We start from the raw sequence: 18,575 nt of genomic DNA, 5'->3' as shown, positions 1-18,575 counted from the left end.
TCATAATGCATTTTGAAGTTAGAGGTGACAGGATCCAATGGACTGATATAGGGAGAGAAAGAAAGAGATAAATCAAGGACGACAACAAGGATTTTGGCCAAACCAATAAGAAGGTTGAAGAAGGCTATAAGTAAAGCAAGTTTTAGGTAAATGTCAGTTGTTCAACTTCAGTCACATTAAATTTGAGATCTCTTTACATATAAATGGAGATGTCAAAAATATATTTAGATATACAAGTCTTGAGTTCAAGAGAGAAGATCAGTATGAAGATAGTATATGAAGCCATTAAACTCGATGGATTTACCAAGAGTGGGAATCTACACAGAGAAGAGAAGAAAAACAAGGAATTCTAACATTAATACTGAGGAAGGAATACTGATGAAATTATAACTGACATGGTATATATATTAATTGCAATAACAATATTCATTAAGATGCTCATCAGATACTGTATTTGGGCCTTTGTGCGTGTGTTTCTAGACTCCAGATAAAAGATAATAAAGAGAAGGCATACAGGATTGACACTTTCATTTACTCAGCAAGTCTTTCATGTTTTTCACAGTTATTTATGTCTAGCCTTTCTACGATGGTGCCAGTGAGCTTCTACCTTAGCAGGCAGGGTACGGACTTCATCATCACAGTCCATAGGCTATTAATTTTGTTGGACAACTCATACCTTGTAAATTTAGGGAATTCAAAGGGAAGGAACAGGGAAAGTAAGAAGGGAATATGGATCATACCTGCCTATGATTCATTAAATAGGGCTTGATCTAAATTTACATTTATAGACCATAAAACACCTATTTTGCTTTGTCTCTGTTTTTTATAGCATCAGCCAACTTTGGTAATTTGTATTTACTCCCATCACACAACAGAATTAATTTCACACAAGTCTCTGATTGGCTTATTCCATATTTTGCAATTGCCTTGATCACCATCAATAACAGAGGCTTGTACTTTAAGTGACCAATATTATAGCTATTATTATACTAGTGAAATAGGGTGAAAGAAACACATTTTTTTCTTCCAGTTTTGTTGAGATATAATTGACATACAGGACCGTATGAGTTTAAGGTGTACAGCACAACGATTTAACTTATGTACATCATGGAAAGATGACCACAATAAGTTTAGGGAATATCCATTATCTCAAATAGATACAAAATTAAAGAAATAGAGAAATTTTTTTTCCTTGTGATGAGAACTCTTAGGATTTAGTCGCTTAACAACTTTTACATATAACATACAGCATGTTAATTATGTTAATCATGTTGTACATTACATGCCTAGCCCATATTTGTCTTATAACTGGAAGTTTGTACCTTTTGACTACCTTCGTCCAATTCTCCATCCCCCCACCCCCTGCCTCTGGTAAGCACAAATCGGATCTCTTTTTCTATGAGTTTGTTAGTTTACTTGTTTTTGAAGTATAACTGACTTACAACACTATGTTAGTTCTTGGGGCACGATATAGTGATTCCATGTTTCTTTACATTTCAAAATGTTCACCACATTAAGTCTAGTTACTGTCTGTCATCATAACAAGATGTTACATAATTACTAACTATATTCCCCACACTGTACATTTTATACCTGTGACTCATTTATTTTTTAACTGGAAGTTTGTATCTCTTAATCTCCCTCACCTATTTCTCCCAATCCCACATCCACCTCATCCCCCTCCCTTCTGGCAACCACTTGTTTGTTCTCTGTATCTATGACTTTGCTTCTGTTTTGTTGTGTTTGCTCATTTGTTTTGTTTTTTAGATTCTATATATAAGTGAAATCATACAGCATTTGTCTTTCTCTGTCTGACTTATTTCACTTAGCATAATTCCCTTCTAGGTTCATCCATGTTGCCACAAAGGCAAGATCTCATTCCTTTTTATCGCTGAGCAATATTCCATTGTCCATCTGTTGATGGACACTTAGGTTGTTTCCATATCTTGGCTACTGTAAATAACGCTTCAAAAAAACATAGGGGTGCATATAACTTTTCAAATTAGTGTTTTAATTTTCTTCAGATAAATAACCAGAAGTGAAACTGCTGGATCCTATGGTAGTTCTATTATTAATTTTTTCAAGAACCTTCATACTGTTTCCCATAGTGGCTGCACCAATTTACAGTCCCACCAACAGTGCAGGAGGGTTCTCTTTTCTCCTCATCCTTGCCAACACTTGTTACTTGCTGTCTTTTGGATAACAGCCATTCTGACAAGTGTGAGGTGATATCTTATTGTGGTTTTGATTTGCATGTTCCTGATGATTAGTGATGTTAAGCATCTTTTCATGTGTCTGTTGGCCATGTGTATGTCTTCTTTGGAAAAATGTCTGTTCAGGTTCTCTGCCCACTTTTTAATTGGCTTGTTCATTTTTTTGATGTTGAGTTGTATGAGTTCTTTGTATATTTTGTATATTAACTGCTTATTGGATATAGCCTTTGCAAATATCTTCTCCCATTCAATATGTGGCCTTTTCATTTTGTTGAAAGTTTTCTTTGCTATGCAAAACCTTTTTAGTTTGATGTAGTTCCAGTTGTTTATTTTTCCTTTTGTTACCCTTGCCTGAGGAGACATATGCAAAAAAATACTGCTGAGATCAATGTCAAAAAGTGTGCAGCCTGTTTTTCTCTTGAAGTTTGATGGTTTCAGGTCTAACATTTATGTCTTTAATCCATTTTGAATTTATTTTGTGCATGGTGTGAGAAAGCAGTCCAGTTTAATTATTTTACATGTAGTTGTCCAGTTTTCCCAACACCACTTATTGAAGAGGCTGACTTTTTCCCATTGTATATTCTTGCCTTCTTTGTCATAGTTTAATTGACCATTAGTGTGTGGATTCATGTCTGGGCTCTCTACTCTGTCCCATTGATCTATGTGTCTGTTTTTGTGCCAGTACCATACTGTTTCGATTATTATAGCTTTGTAGGATAGCTTGAAATCAAGGTGAATGATACCTCCAGCTTTGTTTTTTCTCAAGATTATTTTGGTTATTTGGGGTCTTTTGTGTTTCCACACAAATTTAAAATTCTTTGTTCCAGTTTGGTATTTTGATAGGGATTTCTTTGAATCTGTAGACTGCCTTGCTCAGTATCGACATTTTAACAATATTAATTCTTTTAATCCATGAGCATGGTGTATCTTTCCATTTGTTTGGGTCCTCTTCAATTTCTTCCATCAGTGTCTTATAGTTTTCTGAGTACAACTATTTTACATCCTTAGTTAGATTTATTCCTAGGTTTCTTTTTCATTTTGATGTGATTGTAAATGAGACTGCCTCCCTAATTTCTCTTTCTTACAGTTCATTGTCAGTGTATAGAAATGTGACAGATTTCTGTATATTAATTTTGTATTCTGCAACTTTATCAAATTCATTGATGCATTCTAACAGTTTTTTGGTGGCATCTTTAGAATTTTCTGTATGTAGTCATTTGCAAACAGCAATAGTTTTATTTCTTCCTTTCAATTTGGATTCCTTTTATTTCTTTTTCTTGTCTGATTGCTGTGGCTGGAACTTCCAGTACTATGTTGAATAAAAGTGATGAGAGTGAACATTCTTGTCTTGCTCCTGATCGCAGAGAAACAATTTCATATTTTTAAAAGTTTCCAAAAAAATAATAAAATAAAAAAATAAAAATAAAAGAGTTTCCTTCTTACAATGTTAAACACAAGATTTGAATGAGGGTTACAATGGTAAGGGTCAACCAGTTATGAAACTTAGGCAAAGTTATACAAATTTTCTAGCCCTAACTTTAAGGTTCTATGTGGTTAAATGTAGCTGAGAATTCAAGCATACAAACCTGTTTGCCATGTGTGTAGCACTGTCCTGAGCCCTAGGGAAGATGCACACAAGGCATATTACATGACTCTTGCCCTCAAATCACTTAACATCTTCCTGGGACAATAATATGTTCTGTTCACATTAAAAGACAATATATTACAGAATATAACCATACATTTATGTGTAAAGAAGATAGGAAGCATAAAGGAAAAAGAAAGTCAAAAATGAGGCCAACCAACTAACACACATATATATAAAGAGCAGGTTTTTTTTAAAATTATAGTTTTTATAAACTTTAATAGAGTTCTTTTAAAATTAAGTCTTTGAATGATTGATCAATTTAAGAAAAGTCCATGAAACAAAATGGATGTCTACTGAGTTCCATAAACTGGGCAAGATACTATGGATTGAAAGATAACAAGACATGGATGGTCCTTTCTAATGGGAAGAAATACAATTATAATAACAAGTGATTAATTATATGTTTCAAAATTCAGAGACAAATTCTTGTCCTACCATCTATAAAAATAAATCAAAACATATATTCAGGTGTCAATAAAACTGGAGTTTAACAATATATGTACATTGAACTGTTTTTCTCCAAGCTCTAGTTTTAGTAATTTATCCAGCTCTTTCCTTGACTATAAAACTAACTGTATTTCAAGTTTAATTAGGTCCCATTTGTTTATTTTTGTTTTTATTTCCATAACTCTAGGACATGGATCCAAAAAGGTATTGCTGTGATTTATGTCAAAAAGTGTTCTGCCTATGTTTTCCTCTAGGAGTTTTATAGAATCTGGTTTTACGTTTAGGTCTTTAATCCATTTTGAGTTTATTTTTGTGTATGGTGTTAGGGAGTGTTCTAATTTCATTCTTTTACATGTAGCTGTCCAGTTATCCCAACACCACTCATTGAAGAGACTTGTCTTTTCTCCTTTGTATATTCTTGCCTGCTTTGTCCTAGATTAGGTGACCATAGGTGCGTGGATTTATCTCTGGACTTTCTATCCTGTTCCACTGATCTATATTTCTATTTTTGTGCCAGTACCATACTGTTTTGATTACTGTTGCTTTGTAGTATAGTCTGACATCAGGGAGCCTGATTTCTGTTTTTCTTTCTCAAGATTGCTTTGGCTATTTGGGGTCTTTTGTGTTTCCATACAAATTGTGAAATTTTTTGTTCTAGTTCTGTGAAAAATGCCATTGGTAGTTTGATAGGAATTGCATTGAATCTGTAGATTGCTTTGGGTAGTAGAGTCATTTTCACAATGTTGATTCTTCCAATCCAAGAACATGGTATATCTCTCCATCTGTTTGTATCATCTTTAATTTCTTCCATCAGCATCTTACAGTTTTCTGCATACAGGTCTTTTGTGTTTCTATACAAATTTAAAAAATTTCTGTTCTAGTTCTGTGTAAACTGTCATTGGCAATTTGATAGGGATTTCATTGAATCTGTAGACTGCCTTGGGTAATATTTTGCACATCAAAGGAAACCATAAACAAAACAAAAAGCCTACAGAATGGGAGAAAATATTTGCAAATGATGCTTCTGACAAGGGATTAATCTCCAAAATATACAAACAGCTCATACAGTTCAATACCAAAAACAAAACAAAACAAAACAAAACCCAATCACAAAGTGGGCAGAAGATCTAAATAGACATTTCTCCAAAGAAGACATACAGATGGCCAAAAGACATATGAAAAGATGCTCAACATCACTAATTATTAGAGAAATGCAAATAAAAACTAAAATGAGGTATCACCTCACACTGGTCAGAATGGCCATCATCAAAAAGTCTACAAATAATAAATGCTGGAGAGGGTGTGGAGAAAAAGGAACCTTCCTATGCTGTTGGTGGGAATGTCAACTGGTACACTGTTGGTGGGAATGTAAACTGGTACAGTTGCTATGGAGAACAGTATGGAGGTTCCCTAAAAAACTAAAAACAGAGCTACCATATGATCCTGCAGTCCCATTCCTGGGCATGTATCTGGAGAAAACCATAATCCAAAAAGATACATACACCCCATTGCTCATTGCAGGATTATTTACAATAGTCAAGACATGGAAGCAACTTAAATGTCCATCAGCAGATGAATGAATAAAGGAGATGTGGTGTATATATATATATATATATATATATATATACACACACACACACACACACACACACACACATATATAGAGACACACACACAATGGAATATTATTCAGCCATAAAAGAATGAAATAATGCCATTTGCAGCAATATGGATGGACCTAGAGATTATCATTCTAAGTGAAGTAAGTCAGAGAAAGACAAATATCATATGATATTGCTTATATGCAAAATCTAAAAGCAAATGATACAAATCAACTTATATACTCTACTTCACTTTGTTGTACAGTAGAAACTAACACAACATTGTAAAACAACTATACCCCAATAAAAAAAATACAAAAAAAGAAAACAGCATTGTAAATCAGCTGTACTCCACTATAAAAATAAAGATAAATTACAAAAAACAAAACAAAGCAAAACAAACAAACAAACAAAAACAGAAGTAGACCCACAGACATAGAAAACAAACTTATGGTTACTAAGGGGGAAAGGAGGGGGATAATTAGGAGCTTAGCATTGGCATATACACACTACTATATATAGAATAGATAGCCAATGGGGGCCTGCTGTATAGCACAGAGAAATGTACTCAATATTTTGTAGTAACCTATAAAGGAAAAGAATCTGAAAAAGAACAGATATATATGTATAACTGAATCACTTTGCTGTACACCTGAAACTAACAAAACACTGGAAATCAACTATGCTTCAATAAAAAGAAAAATTAATTGTATTGCATTTCATCCATTTTATCTATAAGGCCAAGAGATAAAAGGCATGACAATAAAATATGAACTAGAGGGTCTCATTTTAGATTATAACACCTAACTTGGCAGAAGTGGATATAGCCAATAATAAGTTTTACTGTATATAAAATGAATAAACTACATCTCTTTATATCTTGCTAATAAGAGGCTTATTTCCAGAGGATGGGAAGACTATGACACTGTATTCTATTGATGTCTGTGTGTGCGGGGGTGGGGCGGGTGGGTGGTCAGAGCACATACTATGTTCAGTTCAGAGTACCACATTTCAAAAGATATACAGACCAAGAGATTCATGAGGAAAAGCATTTGGAGGTCAGGTCTTAAGAGATTAAAAATGGGAGGAAGTAGAAATAACTGCTTCCTTCATAAAGATTGAGGCACTCGAAACATTAAAAATATCTAAATCTCAAGATTCATAAGAATAAACCTTGTGGATGCAGATTTGAAGTTTCATGTATGCAAAACTAGGAAGACTAATATTTTGATGACTCTCTGCCTTTCTTCTCTATGACCTGGAAGAAGCCAGAATAGCAAGAAAAGGGTCCTGAATATGAAGGAAACTGCAGTGCTTAATCTGGATGAGAAAGCGTGGGCCGCTATATAGATGTGGACTGGTATATTGTTATGGCTCAGCAAAGATAACATCTGATAACCCAATATTTGCCTAATAAAAGGTTATTTACCCCAAATAATATGCCAAGTAGGATCCAGAAACTTTAATTGCCAATTTTTAAATTTCTAATCTCTATTACATTTTATTCTGGGAAATGTCATTTCCTTTGTTAACTCAATCACAATATTTTTTCACCCTAGCAGAATTAATTATACCATATTTCACTATCTCAAGTGAAGTGAATATGTATATGTTTGCATATATATACATGTACGTATGTACATATATATAGTTATAATCACTGCATAGTCAGTTGTTTACATGTCGATCATCCCTTGATAGATTGTGAGCTATTCAAATAGGAAGTTTTATACCTACTAGCTCATTCCTATAATATGATGGGCAGTCAAGACATTTATTACATAAATGTATGAATCTGCTGGTTTAGTGATTTTCGCTAAATCCGTGTGCCTTTGCTAAGTGGTCTTCTAACAGATAGGCAGTACAGCATAGTAGTTAAGAGTAAAAACTTTAGATCCAGACTACCTTGGTTTAGATTCTGGCTCTGCCACTGACTAGCTCTCTGGGACTTTGGCAAGTTACTTAACTAAGTGTCTTAGTTTATTTATCTATAAAAGCACAGAAAGTAATAGTAACCTATGTGATAAGTTTGTTATGAAGATTAAATAATACCTGTAAAGTGTTAAGAACATCAACTAACACACAATATAGTCAGTAAGTAGCAAGGAGAAATAAAGTATACTCTTGCCCATTAATGTAGGGGATGGCTACCTGAATGACTAACAAGCAATCTGTGATGGCCTTTAGGAAGGGCCATATTGATACATGTTCCTAATGCATGTGCAGGCACACACACAAACACACAGATATACAATGTAGCTACCTCTATACTTATCTATATTTATATATTTATGTATATATTGTATATATATATAATATTACATACCTCTCTCTCTATCCCCTCACTCATTCACCCACCCATCCATTTGTCCATCTATCCTACTAAGGCCATATTCTCTGAGGTGGAAAATGGCAGAAAAGGAGAGTATCAAATTTCAAAATGATCTAGTAAGAGATAACTTGTTCCTGATTATTTACAAATGTAACAAGTCTTGAAAGTTCAATGGAAAGCTATGAAAGATTTATAATTTTGGGATTTTAGTTTGTGGGTTTGGTATTTAATTTCTGAAAACTCATTTGTTACTATTGTTACTATTCCCAAAGAGAAGTACTACATTCACTGGGGGTTCTAGAAAGTAATGGATAAAATGATACAGTGATAGTGTCTAGGCTTTTAGTCAAGGACACAATTCTTGAAACCCAGTAACTAGAACATTTCTGGTGAAAAATGGCAGGATTATTAAATTGGTCTACTGGCCCAGGTTATGAATAAATAGATCTAATTATGGTAGTCAAACATTTTTTACTCCTACCTCTAGAAGACCTACAAGAAATATTAAAATTTTCAGGCAATGCACTCTCTTAAAAATGGAGTTGTTACCTTAGTTAGGAGTGGTAATACGAAATATTTATCCCTTAAATGATTAGGTAAAGATGGGCAGCTCTCATGAAAAAAAATAGCTACATTCTTCAAAGAAGTACTATTTTAAGTATTTTAGATAACTATGACATACAAAATAGGGAGCTTCTGATATAATTTTGTTTTGGTTTGGCTGGTGTTCTATTTTCTTTGAGCCAAAGAAAATATAGGTCTAGGACAGTTGGGATTTACTGTATCCTAATTTTCCTGCAAGGAAATAAAAATATCAAAGGTTCAAGGAATCCTCAGATGTCTGTAGGGAGTTTGGGGGTGCTCTTTTGTGTCTTTAGTCTTCTCTAGGAATCAATCAGTTAACAAAAACTTGTTGATCACCTACCATGTCCCAAGGCAACAGAGAAGAAGTAAATAAGGACAACAGGTCCTTAAGGAGTTACAGTAAGGGAGAAAAAGATACAAGCCTTTACATACATAAATAAAAAGGATAATTTCAGGTACTGGTAAGTGTTATAAAGAACATAAAAAAGGGGAAATGGAGAACAGTGATGGTGGAGATGAGGAAAGGGGCTACCTCAGCTTTAGATGAAGGAAAAGTCTTCATAAAAGGCTGAAATGTTTAGCTTGACTGATGAGAAAGAGGCGGCCACACAATAGGGAAGAATGTTCTAAGCAAAGGAATAGCAGGAGCTAAGTACCTGTTATGGAAATGAAATTGAGTATGTCTTCAGTACAGAAAAGACAGTATGGCTGGAACACTGTGAACAAGGAAAAGCTTAGAGAAAGGTGAAGTTGCATAGATAGGCAAGGTCCACTTAAGGCAGACAGAAAAGTTAGAAGCCTTCTGTAGCAAGCCAGGCTAGAGGTGATGTAGTTATACTAAACTTACAGCATTTGGGATGGTGAGAAGTGGCAGACTTAGGACTATATTTTGGAGTAGTCAAGAGGTATTAGTGAGGGAGAGGAATCACAGATGACTTCTTGGCTTTTTGGCCCAAGCAACTGGGTGCCATTTACTGAGACAAGAAATAAAAGATGATTTTGGTGGGGAGGAAATCTTATTTAGGGTTTGGCCATGTTAAGTGGCAATTTCAAGCAGCTAATTGGACTAAACCTGAGTTGAGTTTAGGGGAAAGGTAGGGCTGAAGATATAAATTGTAGGGCCTCAGTGAAGAGATGGCCTTAGAAACCATGGGACCAAACACTGAAAGAATGTAGATAGAAAGGAAGGCCAAAGACAAAGGCTAGAGGCACTCCAAAATTAGAAATCTGTTAGACGAGAAGGAAGCCAGGAAGTGGAGTTGGTGAGGAAAACCAGTGACTCTGAGGTCAAGAAGCCTAGAAACAACATATCAAGAAAGGAGAAATGGTTATTTCAGTAAAGTGAGGACAAAGGCTCAATTGCAATGGTTTAAGGAGCAAATGGGAAGCAGCAAACTGGAGGAAGGGAAGAATATGGAGAACATTTTCAAGGAGTTTTGCTGTAAAGGGAAGAGAAAATGAAGCAAAGCCATAAAGGAATTTAGAATCAAGGTTGTTTTTTTTTTTAATTGTGATATTAAAAATGTTTGTTTACTGAGGAGGATGCTTCCATGGAGAGGGAGAGACTGATAAAGCAGGAAAGGGAAAATTTCAGGAGCAAAGTCCTTAAGAAAGAAGAAGACACTGGGATTCAGTGCTTAAGTGTAGAGGCTTACTTAAAAGAGGTATTTCTCCATTATAACCAAAGGGAAGGCACAGCGGGTGGGTACAGATACAGGTAAGATGGTGAAACTGATGGTAGAAATATGATACAGTTCATATTTTATTTCATCTCTTTATCTGTAGGTGGCAAGGTCATTGGCTGAAAGAGAGAAAAGGAGCTAGAGATTTAAGAAGAACAGATTATGAAACAGTTGTCTAGAGAATGGGAATTTACTGGCAGTAACAAATGTCCATTTGAAATTAGTGATGCCTTCTTTGTTAGCTAAAACAGCAATCCTTCCCCTTCCTATCATCAACACTTCCTATTCTTTTTCCCTACTGTATATTCTCCTTAGCGCTTGCTGACAAGATATATTTTACCTCCCACTAGACTGTATGCCCTAAAAAGGAAAGGATTTTTGTATTTTTTCTTCACTAATACACCCTCAGCATGCCTCACACACAGTTGGTGCCCAATAATATCAACTGATTGAATGAATTTGTGGTAATAAATTTGAAATTAGTCCAGTCACTACAATTATATTCTTTTCTCGAATAATGTTCAGATGCAGGTGTGGAGTAAGTTGGATTTAAAGAAATTTGGGGGTTATATGAGGAAATATGACAGAGGAAGAAAGGGGAAAGATGAGTAATGACATAAAGGGGGTGATGGATAGTAAAAAAAGAATTATAGTCATTGTACATTGACTGAGGCTGGAGTTCACCAAGGAGGTAAAAAACAGTGGGAGTATTTGAGTAGGGGATCTAGAAAAACAGGAAGTCATGGTTAGAGAGTGTGATATTTGAAATGGAAATTTTAGAGATCTAGGGTACTACCATGTGTGTAAATGGCTGAGGTGGGATAAAAAAATCATTAGAGTTAAGGAAACTATGGAACTGAGAGACAAGGATGTTGAATACAATTCAGACTGGTCAGTGACATATTTCTAATGTTGATTCCTACAGCACTCGGTACCTAGTATCTATGAAGCATCTAGGGCTTTGTGAGTTGTTACAAGGAAAGTGTATTATAGCATTATATTATTTCTGAATGACATGGGGAATCTCAGAGCCCTGGAGTAATGACTCATTTATACAAGAAAACTGATGACCTAGCAAGAATAAAATTGACCTTCAATATTTTCTTGAGGGAGAATGTTATGAGTTTCAAGTTAGTTGAGGGGTTTGGTCTCCTCAAAGCTAGAAGCTTTATTAATTATAAAATATACTGCTGAGAGGGTTATGTGTGAGGAATGAAGCAAAATTCTGGCCAAAACATTAAGTTTGTAATTTAGCAACAGAGAGCTTGGCCAAAAAATGATCATTCTCTTTCACTCTTTGGCTTGAGAAAAGTAGATACAGTGGGGTGAGAGCATGGTATGAAAAGTGAAGGTAGTAACTTGGCCATCTTTGAATCTACTTCAAATACTCCTCTAGTTAGTAAAAATATGAGAGATCTGCACTACTGAGAAGCAAATGGGGGGCTAGAAAGTCAGAGAACCTTAAAAAAAAGATATATTTAAGATGTGACTGAGGGAAGGCTTTGTTTAAAAGGATAAAAGAAAAATCCAGATCTGATGGTGATTTTGATTCAAGAATCACCCTTTTCTCAAAATATCTCCAGAAATTCCTGAAACTCCTCTCTCACACTCCAACCACAAATAATGCAAATGGGATAGGAAAGTGAACAGCTAAAACTGACAAGGTGGTTGACCTGATACATTTTATTAGTGATGCAGAAATAACAATGTTTTGAATGCTACTGACAAGTCAAAGGTCACTGATAACAAGACAGAAGATGCTTTTTCTGGCAGGTGAAAAACAGAATTGAAGGTGAATTTCTAGACAAGAAAACCAACTAAGAGAAGGATACTTTGGCCTTTGAATCAGTAATTTATTTTGCTGAATCAGCCATGCATACTGGCCAGAAAGTTACATACTTAGGCTCCTCTGTCCCTCTTTTATGAGCAAGAAGCAAATGAAGCAAATGATGTAGGAGAAACATCATTTTTTAATGGAAAATAAGTTCCAAAATATCTCTTTAGTGTTGTACCAAATTAGTGCAACATCACATAATAAAATCATTTGTTTAATAGGACAAGGAAGCTAAATTATACAACATAATAGTGTGCATAATGATGAGCATTACCTGTTTAATGATGTAAAGAAAGGACTTATCAATGAATGAACATTTACTGAACCTCTTACAAAATGCAAAGCAACAGGGAAATACCAAGATTTAAGCATAAACTCATCCCTTATAGAAAATAAAACCTAATTTAAGAAATGATATATTTACATGTTATAGTATTAGGTGGAGTACCAGAGGGGTATTTTAATTTTTAGCTTAGTACCTAATCATACTCTAATTTTAATACACCTAGTAACAGAGCTTCAAAATACATGAAGCAAAAACTAATAGAACAGCGAGAAGAAAAAAAAAAGAGATAAATCCACAATTATGGTCAGAGATTCCAACATCCAACAAACAAAAAACAAACACACACCAACTGGCAGGAAAGAGTATCACAAAGCTTATTAGGATGACTGAGTGAAATTTTTGTACTTCTTTGATTTCAAAATGTCTTCCATTGGTGTGTGTTATGTTTACAATAAAAAATAAACTAAAATTAGAAAAGTTATATAATATCAGTTAGCTTCTCTGGGTAAAGGTACCCTGCTTTGAATTTAAAACTATGTGCAGTTGATCCATTCCCAAGTGGAATGCCTTATTCTCTAATTTATTCCTTGTCACACATCTATTAGATCCTTTTTACACCACTGTTTTAAACAAAGAGAATTGAAAAAAAATCCTTATGTCCAGATATTCAAATGTAGTAGATGACACAAATAGGTGAAAGTTCTATAATTATGAGAGAGATAAAAAGTAGATGCTAAGGGAACACAAAAAAGACACCTTATTTGGACTTGGGAAGCCAAGGAAGGCTTGCTACAGTGTAGGAGTTTCTTAGGTGAAGGAGCAGGAAAGGTGTTATAGATATAATAAACAGAAGAACTGCAGGCTAGAATAAAAGAATAGGCTATAAGAATGGAGTGGTAGACAGGGACCATCTCATAAATGGCTTTCAACCTCTGACAAAAAGACTTTGAATTTCATCCTTAAAAGATGAGAAACCACTTAAGGTTTTTAAACTTATGAAATTTGTAAAATAAACCAATGGTGCTCCCTCTCAAATACTCTCATGCTGTCTTCAACTTAATATAAACTACCGAGAATTTGATAGAAGCTCTTGTCAAATTCAAAAATATTATTCTGAACAAGTTTAAAATTTTAAAAATTAATATTATAGTTACCCTATTTTAATTTATTTTAACCAGCTATTGTTGGTTAAAATAAGCTACTTAGCAGTTTTCCTTTCATTATTTTTCTGGTTGATTTCAACCCCTTGGGTAACTTGTTAGAAAATGATTTGAAAATAAGAAATGATGTAACAAGCCTTGTAAACGCTTATTAATTGTTAACGCGCTTTACCTTTAAGCCACCTGCTGTACCTCTAAAAGTTGATTATGGGACGAAGACGTCAGCAACTGACTAATGAGAGAATGAGTTTTTAGGTCCAGATTTCCAGCATAGTATTTTCTCTCCCCCTTAGGAAATTCTGTTTGAATTACCAATCAATCTGAAAATGTTCTCAGGTTCTGGCCTTATGTAAGGCTTGATTAGTGGGTCAAATTACAAAAGATGCTAAACTGATATTTATGGAATCAAGGTATGAATCAACTCACTTCATAAACCAATTAAAAGGTGTACTTAGGTAAAAACACTTTTTGGGAAAAGTTCCTTTTCTTGAACAAATTTAATGTCTTAAGAAATTAACAAAACCAGTCACAAAATAAAATTAAAACGCTATTATAAATTGTAACAATTGCGGCAGTATTTACCATAATTCAAAATATGCATACTTTTAAATTCACATATGCCATTTTCAATAATTTTTCCTCTTGAGAAATTATAGGCATGTACAGAGTTATATGAAAGAATATGTCCATCATGGATAACTTAATCAATATAAAAATTATTTATGAATCTTTTACATCCTATTTCGCTATATCAAGTCTTTGAAATCCAGTGTGTATTTTACATTTCCAGCACATCTCAATTGAAGTGCCAAAATTTCATCAGAAATGCTTTATCTGTATTTAGATTTCATAAAATTTACGGTTGAAAGAGTAAATGCACATGCCTAAGTTACTCTTACGAGTTTCCCAATAATTAAATCAAGTATCAATTTTTTTGAAATTTAAATTTATTAAAATTAAAAACCCATTTCCTCAGTCACAGGAACTTCATGTCAAGGGCTCAATGCGCTGCCACATGTGGCTAGGGGCTACTATATTAGACAGTGCAGTTCTCAAAGATGGTCATCCTGGCTCATAGACATCACCCATTTGCTTCACTAACGTATCTTAGTAGGAGACATGAGCCTGAAGTCCTGAAAGGTGTCCTATAATGATACTATAAAAGCCCCAGGTCAGTTTTCACTGGTTTTAATGGTAAAAGTAGTAACAATGGCTAGAGTTGTAATTCTATTGCTCATGTCTTTTGGCCTATAATATGTGACACACAGTACTTATTACTTGCTAGGCATTTTTTAAATCATTTGACATTTATTAGCTCAGTTAATCGTTTTAACAATGCTATGAGGTAGGTAAGAGGTTACCAAACTTGCTTGGCTCACTGCACCCTTAGTGCCTCAGTAATTTTTTCACAACATCTCCGGAACAAAATAAATATCTAAAAGTTCCATATTAAGTAGTTAGGGCCAAGCAACTTAATAAGTATTTATGTCTTAAAATTTAGAGCCACTTGAAATATGCATTAATTAAAAGAAGAAATACTGGGCTTCCCTGGTGGCGCAGTGGTTGAGAGTCCACCTGCCGATGCAGGGGACACGGGTTTGTGCCCCGGTCCGGGATGATCCCACATGCCGCGGAGCGGCTGAGCCCGTGAGCCATGGCCGCTGAGCCTGCGCGTCCGGAGCCTGTGCTCTGCAACGGGAGAGGCCACGACAGTGAGAGGCCCGCATACCACAAAAAAAAAAAAAAAAAAAGAAGAAGAAATACTATTTTTATTTTATTCTTAATCACAATTACTTACTAAAGGTATATATATGCCTGTTAGACAATGTATAACTTTTCAAATCTTGGCATCAGGTTGAACACTACCACCCTTATTGTTTCATATTGATTTTCATATCTTACTTGTTTTTTTAATCAAAACAACCACTAAAAATCAAGCTTGGTAAAGATATGACCTTGTTGAAAGAAACAATGTATAATGTAATGTTGAAATTGTGAACTACCTTGAACTAATAGCTTGGCTGTATGTAACAGGTGGTGAGTATCACTGTTTCCCTTGAAAATGTAAAATATACTTTTTTTTTTTTTTTTTTATGGGACATCCCCAGACCCAAAGACGTAAGTGCTGTCTATAAAGTGGCTGCCTGAAATACAACTCCCATATGTGTTTTAAATTTTTTTTTTTAACATCTTTATTGGAGTATAATTGCTTTACAATGGTATGTTAGTTTCAGCTTCACAACAAAATGAATCAGTTATATATATACATATATTCCCATATCTCTTCCCGCTTGCGTCTCCCTCCCTCCCACCCTCCCTATCCCACCCCTCCAGGCGGTCACAAAGCACCGAGCTGATCTCCCTGTGCTACGCGGCTGCTTCCCACTAGCTAACTACCTTACGTTTATGATAAAAACCCTGCAGAAAGTAGGCATAGAGGGAACTTTCCTCAACATAATAAAGGCCACATATGACAAGCCCACAGCAAACATCATCCTCAATGGTGAAAAACTGAAAGCATTTCCACTAAGATCAGGAACAAGACAAGGTTGCCCACTCTCACCACTATTATTCAACATAGTTTTGGAAGTTTTAGCCACAGCAATCAGAGAAGAAAAGGAAATAAAAGGAATCCAAATCGGAAAAGAAGAAGTAAAGCTGTCACTGTTTGCAGATGACATGATCCTATACATAGAGAACCCTAAAGATGCTACCAGAAAACTACTAGAGCTAATCAATGAATTTGGTAAAGTGGCAGGATACAAAATTAATGCACAGAAATCTCTGGCATTCCTATATACTAATGATGAAAAATCTGAAAGTGAAATCAAGAAAACACTCCCATTTACCACTGCAACAAAAAGAATAAAATATCTAGGAATAAACCTACCTAAGGAGACAAAATATACTTTTGTACCCACATGAATTCACTTAGCCTTCTTCGTGTACAGTTTCAGAGGTGGAGATGTAGTTAATTATTCTCATCATTTTACAAATGGGGAAATAGGAATGGAGGTCAAGTAATTTTCCCAAAGAGCCAAAATGAGTAAGAGTGGAGCTGGGTTTTGAGCACAATGACGTTGTGTGAGTCCATCATCCGTAAATTTTAACTATTCTGCATTTCTGATTTCCAGCCCAAAGTATAAGAAGCCAAATCAGTTAAGAAGGCATATCATCCCCCATCTAGCTGGACATCAGTTCAGGTCCTAGACCGGCTTTCCTTCAGATCGATCTCCTGCTCTGCTTTGTATTTCAGGGGGGCTAAACTCTGCAGTCTGCACTCTCCAAGATTCTATTAGGGTCAGGCAATAGAAGATATTGACAATAGATCAGAAGGCAGGAGGAAGAGAGAAGCCAGGATATCTACTTCCTCTCAGTCTCTTTTCTACAATTTCAGCTCTGGCTAGGTGACCTGGGTTCTTGAGCTCCAGAACTAGCTCCTCACCTTTGTCCCTTCAGCCCAGGATTAGCAGTGGCTATTGGCCTTGCTAATCCCTAGACAGCCTCCCTGTTTGGCTTCTTAGATGTTCAATTACTGTGTTCAATTCACTGAGAAAGTCTCCTTTTGTCCCCGAGTCCTTCTGACACTTGCTTATAAATACTCTTTCCAGTAAGTATAAGATTTGAATGACAGATAGAGTAGTTCTCAAATCTGGACATACCTCAAAATAACCTGGAAGAGCTTTTAGAAATGCAGATTCTGGGGCCACAGTGAAAACAAACAAACAAAAAGAGGAGTTAGAACCTAAGAATTTGTATGGCAGGGGGTTGTGGGGGAGGAGGGAGAAGCAAACAAACAAATTAAAAATCATCCCCAGGGCTTCCCTGGTGGCGCAGTGGTTGAGAGTCCGCCTGCCGATGCAGGGGACACGAGTTCGTGCCCCGGTCCGGGAAGATCCCACATGCCGCGGAGCGGCTGCGCCTGTGAGCCATGGCCGCTGAGCCTGCGCGTCCGGAGCCTGTGCTCTGCAACGGGAGAGGCCACAACAGTGAGAGGCCCGTGTACCGCCAAAAAAAAAAAAAAAAAAAAAAATCCCCAATAATCTTATGTAGCTGAAATTAGAACTATTTAAATACCACAGTATATGCAAAATGACTATTAAATTGAATCTTATGTAAATGATATCATGTTAAAATTCAGACAGAATAAAAAATTTAGGACAAGATAATAACAGTGGTTATAAGAAACTATTCTTTTAAGATTAAAGAACAATAATAAAATGGATAGCCTTACATACACTCATCAGGTAAAGAAATGGAAAATTATCTTAACCGCCTGCAATCTGATATCCTTGCCTAACAAGATATAGCCAAGATCCTGAATTCTGCACTAATTATTCCCTTGCTTTTCTTCATAGTTTTTTTAAAATCTATGAACACATCATCAAATATTATTATTTAGTTGCCTGCTTTTGAACTTCTTAAAAAATTTGTTTTGAACTGGCTATCCTAGCCATTTCCAGCCATTTAAGCAATCAGCTGAGGCCTCAGTCATTACAGAGCAGAGATGAAATATCCCCCATCGTGTCCTGCCCAAATTTCTGATCCATAAAATTATGCATATAATAAAATGATTGTTGCTTTGTTTTGTGATGGTTTGTTATGTACCTATAGATAATTAAAACAAGGTTTTAGTAAAAAGTTATTATTTGTTCTTTGGATATAACATTTTCCTAGGGAATACAGATGAGGACACAACCTTCTCAGAAATATATGTTCTCAACTAGGTTAGGCTATACATAGTTAGGATGAGTTTCCAATGGTTAGTAAAATTGATGATTTGCCCC

General features: G+C 35.3%; 1 protein-coding gene across 1 annotated transcript in view; it reads right to left on the bottom strand.

Moving 5' to 3' along the window:
• METTL15 (methyltransferase 15, mitochondrial 12S rRNA N4-cytidine) overlaps nt 1-18,575 on the bottom strand; it is a 201,272-nt gene that overhangs the window by 77,169 nt on the left and 105,528 nt on the right. The gene's annotated exons all lie outside the window — the stretch shown is intronic.

Source organism: Leucopleurus acutus (genome assembly GCF_964270905.1).
Source record: "Leucopleurus acutus genome assembly, chromosome: 8".
Lineage (NCBI taxonomy): Eukaryota > Metazoa > Chordata > Mammalia > Artiodactyla > Delphinidae > Leucopleurus > Leucopleurus acutus.
The sequence above is the reverse complement of the archived record's forward strand: the minus strand, read 5'-3'. Positions and strand labels throughout refer to the sequence as shown.